The 7,859-nt window shown below is 42.5% G+C and overlaps 1 long non-coding RNA gene across 1 annotated transcript; it reads right to left on the reverse strand.

Annotated features, from left to right (window-relative positions):
* Window positions 1-637: 637 nt before the first annotated feature.
* Window positions 638-6,703, reverse strand: LOC112658806 (uncharacterized). The gene is made up of 3 exons (XR_003135981.3): window positions 6,577-6,703; window positions 5,355-5,580; window positions 638-1,440 (listed from the first exon to the last, which is right to left on the reverse strand). It is a non-coding gene; the product is annotated as an uncharacterized LOC112658806 (long non-coding RNA).
* Window positions 6,704-7,859: the final 1,156 nt, after the last annotated feature.

Consider the following 7,859-nt stretch of genomic DNA (forward strand, 5'->3'; position numbering starts at 1 on the left):
CCTGTAGAGCTTATAGTTAAATAGTGTCTCTAAAACATGAACACAGAGAACTAAGACCACGGGTAGGATACGGTATGTGCTGGAACGCAGGCAGGATTGGGAGGATGGAGATCCAAAGAGGTGAGAGAAATTCAGTTTGGGGGATCCTGGAAGTTATCCAAGGATTTGTGGCATATAGGCTGGGTCTCAAAGGATAGATATGAAATCCTTTTGTGAAGAAAGACACATTAGCCAGGCTATTTATAAAGTGAAAACCAAATACTGCAAATTGAATCTAAAGTGATACTTATTCGGTATCCGGCCCCTTTTGTGGCTGATGACCTAATCCTTAAGCATTTGTCACTTTATCCTGAGATCTGTAATTTCTACTTGCAGGGTCTACCCAGGGGCTATGACAGGTTAATTGGGAGTATGTTTAAACTTTACTACCATCATTACCTGTCCTTTGCTGTCTAATAATTTAGTGTCTGTACATTTGAGGGTTTTTTTTTTCTAATTAAGTGATCTGCCTGTAATAGACAGAACCCTATTGCTTACTCAGAATCAGGTGGCACTTCCCCTTGGCTTCATGGATATATTAACTGAGTGGACAGGGTAACCCATTTATAATAAATCCCTTTTAATGTGATACATTGTGAGTTGCTGTCAGCTGGTGCTTCATTTCATCAAGACCATTGCTGGGTAGGTTCATCATAAGATAAAGTTTATTTTTGCCTCCAGCCTGCCGTTTCCATGCCCTGCCCCCTCAGTGGGATTCCCTCCTCACTACCTTCCATCCCCAGCTTTGCTACCATCAAAAGAACATGTAGGGGCACCTGGGTGGCTCAGTGATTGAACGTCTGTCTGCCTTTGGCTCAGATTGTGACCCCAGGGTCTTGGGATTGAGTCCTGCATCGGGCTTCCCACTGCCTGTGTCTCTGCCTCTCTCGGTGTGTCTCTCATGAATAAATGAATAAAATCTTTTAATAAAAAAAGACTCTTTAGCCTATTAGTATTTTAAGCTGCAAATCTGCCTACAGAATGAAAAAATGTAGTGGCTGCTAAAGGGATTTTAAACATTAGCAAGCAGGTGAAGAAGAGGAGGCCTTTCTGGCTGTAGTCACACGTGTGGTTAGCTACTTTCTTGACCTGAATAAGGCTCTGAATCATGAGGACACTCAATGAAGATTCCATCAGGCTATGTGTTCCTTAAAAACAGGGGTTATATCTCTTTGGAAGTAAGGTTAGATCTTTTATCCAAAAAGGTGTCATTTTGGTTAGATCTTTTATCCAAAGGTGCCATTTTGGAGACATCTTGCATCCTTCTTGTATAACATCATTATCATTGCACAGGGAGAAGGAAAAATGAGGTAATAGACCCATGAAAAATGGTGATAGGAATGGAGGTGTGAAGGAAAGATTTCCAGACATAAGAGTTTCCTTGAGGTACCATGATGTTGTCTGAAAAATAGAGAAAAAAACAACAATACTTTAATAATAGTAGCAAGAAGGAGGCCATAGTTCCAAACAGAAGAATCTCTAAGTCAGCAAGAAGGCACAATTCAAAGCCTGGCAATATGACCGTCTGAGATAAGCCAGTTATTAGAAGTAGCTGAGGACAGGAGAAGAGTTTACATGTTCTCACCTGGATTTATACCTCATTTCTCAGCAGCTGCTACATCTAAGTTGGCAGACATTTTGGTTTGCATGGCTCACTTGGCCACCTGCTCCCAGGTCTGTCTTTCTGTGGCATGTCTTTCCTTTTTGTATTGCCATAGGATATGTTCCTTTCCTAGAGCCTTTTGTGGTTTCCATGACTTGTCATTTTAGAGAAGTTTTGTGATGAGGCTTCCTTTAATCTCTGTTTCACTGTAGGGTCCTTGGAACAAGCCAAGCACCACAAATACAACAGCCTATAAAAGGCATCAATACTGAATAAGGTTAAAAGTGAGTGTTACCTTTTTAGTACAGAGACTCAGATTTATGAGTTGACATAAAGAAACTACAGATCTTGCCCAAACTAATCTTATCTCTAGCCAAATGAATAGAAATTATGTAGTATCAGTTTTGGGAGAGTGAGAGGAAGATTTATTTATTTATTAATGAGAGACAGAGTGGGGGGGGTGCAGAGGGAGAAGCAGGCTCCACGCAGGGAGCCCAATGTGGGACTTGATCCTGGGACTCCAGGATCATGCCCTGGGCCGAAGGTAGGGGTTAAACTGCTGAGCCACCCAGGGATCCCTGTGAGAGGGAGTTAGCACATCATATCTTCATTTATTCATTCATTCCCTTGTGGACAGGGAGACAGATGAATGGATGGGCCAGCTATATTTTCTTGAGAGAATTTTTTTTTTTTAATGAATTGCACCCTTTCTGGTGGCTATGTTTCAAAAGAAAGTAAAATGTGTTTTTAAAATGTTGGCCGGATCTTGCCTTTTTTGTTGCCCGTGTATTGCTTTAGATGCAGGCCAAGTATTTTTGAATGCTGAAACAACTTTCAAATGTGTTTAAAATCCAAGAAGACTTTGTAGAATCCTTATTATCTTTTTGGTTGCTATCAGCCTGTGTGCTGTTGTGGCCTCAAGATTGCTACACTCTGATCATAATGGGGGAGAATCTTATAAGTCAATGTTGTTTTATGACAGAACATTTCACTGGAACATTCTTTTTGCTAAAGGTCACCTAAGGCTGAGGGAGGCCCAGCACACTTTCAGAGTTGGCCTTCTGTGTCATCTGCATTTAGTCAAGCTTTCATTTCCTGTGGTTTGTAACGTTTCTTATGTGTGAAGTAAACCCCAAACAGTTAAAATTCTTCAACTAAAAATGAAAGCAATAAAGAAAAAAATATATGTATTTTTGTAACCTTTGTGAGGAAGTGAGACCAGGGTTCCATTGAGCAGCTTCTTAAGAGATGTGATGTTGCTGTGTGTGTGTGTGTGTGTGTGTGTGTGTATGAGGCTGGCCCCCTGCAGGAAGGTGGCACTTCTGGCTGGGAGCCATGGGAGGTGAGAGAATGACCTATTCTCTGGTAATTCAGATAACTAAAATGTTTGCTTTTACTGTCATGTCATAGTAGAACAGTCAAAATGAGGTCTCTACCCCATGCCAACTGTATTTCAGTCATGCCTCACTTTGTGCAAAAAAAAAAAAAAAAGGTGATTTATCTTCCTTACCGATTTTTCTAAGGCCCTGGCTAAAGAATGAATAGAAAACTGTTCAGGTAGGGACATTGGAAAACAGAAGGTGGTGTGCTTCCTGTATCCTGAGTTTACTTTCTTTCCATCCCCTTAACCTTAGGACAGACCATCTGAGGTCCTAGGAGGTCTTTTATTACAGAAAATGCTGCTGGGGGCTGGAGATGTCTTCCAGCAAAGACCTGATCCCTAAATTTCCATATGGGATGAATATGTTGGTCTGCATGGCTTCCATCCCTACCTCCTAACTGGTCTCTGCCCTCAGTAAGTCTTTCTCTGACCACCCTGAGCAGAACTGTAATCTGTCTATAACTCTTACCTCCTTGCCCCATCTTAGTTGTCTGAAAACCACTTATGACTCTCTGATGCACTATGTCCTTTCCTTGTTCTTTATGAGTCTTCATCGTCTAGAATGTAAGCTCCATAAGCTCTGGTGTTTGAGCATATGTTATGCTGCTATGTAAATAATGAATGCCCAGAACAGAGCCCTATGTAAAGTAGATGCTCAATAAAGATTTGTTGGACAAAGAAGGAATGATTGCTCTTCTCTTTTAAACTCTTGCTACTAAAGCAGTTGGCTCTACCAGAAGCTGAATACACAGAATCTTTTTCTATTTTTTTTTCTCCAGTTCCCAGCATAATGTTCTGGAGTATGGAAGAGTTCAAAATAGATGGCTGTTTGACTGAAGTATAAATGAATGCGTGAATGACCAAGTGTGGTTTACAGTACAACTTTTGATATTGAAGACTTGTTCAGTAGGGGCTTTAACAAACATGAAGACGACCACGCTAATCCCTGGGAAGTCAAAGATGAGGGAGACACAGGGCTTGTCTTCAAGGAACTAAATGTACTTCCTTTACCTTCTTCCCATTCCCTTGGCTATAGGACAGTCTCTGGGTTCTAGGGGACTTTTATTAGAGAAAATGATGCTGAGGTTGCACATGACTTCTAGCAAAGTGCTGATCCCCAAACTCCTGTATGGGACTTGGCTACCATGCTTTTATTTTAGTCTAAGGAGATTTTATTTAATCTTAGTCTCTACTTCAAATGATAATTGATTGGATGTTCACTATCATGTAAATTCTTCCCACAAAGTGAAGGTCTACCAGAGGAATATGCACCTATGAAAGTGATATATTCCCCATCCCAAGAACTAAAACACCACTGGATGGGATACCATGCATGGGCTTTTATAGATATTAGTGTACATAGGAGGAAGTCATGGGGTGGGGGAGAGCACAGCTAGATTTTCTTCACTGTTAAATCAGCTGGCCCTGCCCTTGAATCCAAGGAGATGCTTGGGGTGGGAGTGAGTGTAATGTTTGTTTTCGGCAGGGCAGGGCAACAAGAGTGTTCTTTCAAGCAGGAAGGGAAACTTCCTAGCCTGCCCGCTTAAGTTGTACCAGTCTGCTCCTAACTCAGTATTATTTCATGTTGAGAAGGTGTCAGACTAATGAATCCGGTTTCCAGGTTCTCAGCACTGTCTTAGTAACATCTATTAAGCAATAATACCACCCACAGCTTTGAAACCACAATATCCATACTCCTCAGGGTCACTGAGGGAGCAGTTTCTGGTTTTTCTCCTCTCCCCATGGACAGAGAGCTAATCATTTCCAGATTTTTTTATTCAGGAAATTCAATAGACCACTTATTGTTTGTAAATGAAAAAACACAAATAAATAAAAAGGAGTTTGATTTAGTCCTCTGCAATCAAGGTACACCTGATGTGTTGTCGACTAACCAGGCACCTGTTTCTCGAAGAGGAGCAGAAATGCACCTGCACATCAAATGTTTGGTTTAGATATTGTGCCCATGCACCACATGAGACACCTTGGTAGCTTTATCGGATACTACTCTTTATCCAATCCTGAGTCCCCTTAGCACCCTGGAGGCACAGGGCTTCCTAGAAGTTTATCCAGGTCATAAAAATGAATCAGTTACTAGGAATGAAATGCTCAGTGTTGGCAATACTTGGAGCAGAATTTTCTAATGTGTGGGGTGTGTGTGTCCCCCACACGATGTTTCAATGCTATTTTATTTTCTTCTATTATTTCCCTGTTTAAAATTTCTTATCCAGCCTTTGTAAAAATCCCTCAGAGCAGAAAGAATCATGAAGGCAGCACTAATATACAAGAGCAGCAGTGATGAACAACTCTAAGGTTAAGTAAGTGAAACCATACACGGATGGTCTTTGGGTGTCTCCATTCTGGAGGAATCCCTCTACCCACTTCCACTTCTCACTTCCCGTCCCCGCACGTGAATGGAAAGCAGGAGCTTGCGCTGCATACTGTGCTTCTGGATGCCCAGCACACTCTTTCCCTGGACTGTACCCTTCCTCCCGTTCTCGGGACACAGATAGCGGAAATCATCATGTAGAGGTTCCAGCTGGTCATTGTCACCAAAGCCCTTAGGTGAGATAGAAAATGGAAAGTTTTGGAATCTCAAAGATTGGTGGTGGTGTTTCTCTTGTTGCTGTTTACCCATGTTTCCCTGCAAACATTTAAATGAAGTGGCTTTTTGATCCTAGGGGTCCCCTGAAGTCAGCATCGTTATTCCCCTCACTCCCACACCTCAGTTCAACATGGCTTTGTGGCAGTCATGCCCTACTACCCATTTAGGTGACTCCCAGTGGGTGAGCCACTGCTCTAGAATCTGTACAGGAGGAGCATAGCTCAAGCAATGTGGTTGAAAAGACAAACCAGGACTTCTCCTAAGTTATTTATACTTCATTGAGAAAATGTCACTACTCTGAATGCTACACCATTCAGAGGCTTCTCGTGATTCCAGATTAGGGGAGGCAGGACTGATGAAGCTTGGGGGAGCAGGGTGGCCACCATACCCCAGCTTCTGCTTCTATAGACCTTGGCTCCACTTCCTACACCTACAGGTGTCTGCCTTGGGCTTTCTCTTCCAGAACCTGCTCTGACCCCCTCAGGAGTAGCCCTCAAGCAAACACTGCTGGGACCTGATGAATAAATACCTCCACTCATTGACCCCTTGGGGTGGCCAGCCGTGGGCCACATGTTCTGCACTGATGCCCAGAGTTGCTCCCAGGGGTTAAGCCACAGAAGTAGCTGATAGCTCTCCTCCTGGCTTATCACCCCACCCCACCTGCTATTTCCCTCACCTTCCACAGAAACAGCTTTCGGTGGGGGGGACCCATAATCAGAGAGGGTACCCTGGCACCATCAGAGCATTCAACACAGTGTAATATATTCAAAAGAATCAATGAACCTGAGATCTCAAAAAAGAAAAACTAAAAACCTTTTGACAAAAGTGTTTTAAAACCTCAATGCGAAATAGCTGCTCTGATCACTAAATTATTAACTTGTTAAAATGGTGGCATTCCTCAGCTTCTTAAAAATTCTCCAACCTTTTCTGAATGCAGCATTCTGTACTTACCTGTTAATTGGGGGAAGTTAAATGATTATTAAGAAGGAAGGAGACTCTTCCAACTTGATGTTGACCATCACAAAGCATATTTGCTTAGATACTGCTATATTGTGACTCATTTTGAACTTACTTGATATGAATTGAGGAGTGGATCTGAGTCACAGAATCATTTCTTTCCAAGCCCCAAACATGAGCCCTAATGTTTGGCTGAGTTACTGATTGGATCGGTGTGAAACTTGAATCATCATTTACCCTATTTTGAGCCTGTTTTTAAAAACAGCTTAGAAAACAATGCCTCTGGATCTTTATCCTTCATCACAGAGAGATGATGAGAAAAAGAGACAACAAAGTATGAGAGCAAAATGTTAATGAGTTTTCTAACGAATTATGGCTAAGGATTGGTATGTAGTCCATGTTCCACACAGATAGTAAAAAAAAAACAGAGTAATTCTGAAACCCTGAAAAGTGACTTCTAATATTTTAGGACTGATGTTACCAACAGGGCAAACTCAGATACATTTTGTTTGGCCTGCAGTCTTCTTCAAAATTAAAAATTCGGTTCCCAATGTTTAAAATCTGGAAAACTTCCTGTAAAAATCTAGGTTCTATCTGTTCTTGAGAAATTGTACAAACTGACAGAGCAGGCCTGCATGCCCAAGTGATAAAACAATAGAAGTGGGGTGACATCACATCCCTGCCAGGTTACCTCCCCAACATGCCTGTGTCGGAGGAGCAGGTGAGATGGCGTGGGGGCCGTTGCTGTGGAAACGAGATGCACTAGCTTGCGTCAAGCTGGTGCGCGCTGACCTCAGGCCAGTGATCTTTACCCCGTTCTCTGAAGCTCCCCACAGTTACATTTTCTTCTGTGTCACAGGCTAATGCTACACCATTCAGAGGCTTCTCGTGGTTTCAGTAATGGACAATAACAACTATGAAGGGTACCCTAGGAAAGGGAAACATTTAATGGATGGGTGTGACTGAACAGCTAGAAGTGTAGTTGCAGCTCCCACCTTAACGACACAGGACGGTGGAGGACTCAGGATGGCAATAGGGCACAGCTGCTTCTCTGGGTCTTTTCCTTTCATGGGAACTAAGGGGTCATTGTGTTCTCACCGAGAGGGCTGCCCTGATGGACTTCTGTTTCTGCTCTGGCTCAGCAAGGCTGATGTAAAATTTCCTTTGTGTGCATTTGCCCGTCTGGCTGTGTGCCTGGCACCTTTTAGATGGATTTTGATCAAGCATGACTCCAGTGTGTATAGTAATCATGGAAAATTTCAGCTTTCCTATCCAAG

Source organism: Canis lupus, chromosome 2 (genome assembly GCF_003254725.2).
Source record: "Canis lupus dingo isolate Sandy chromosome 2, ASM325472v2, whole genome shotgun sequence".
NCBI lineage: Eukaryota > Metazoa > Chordata > Mammalia > Carnivora > Canidae > Canis > Canis lupus.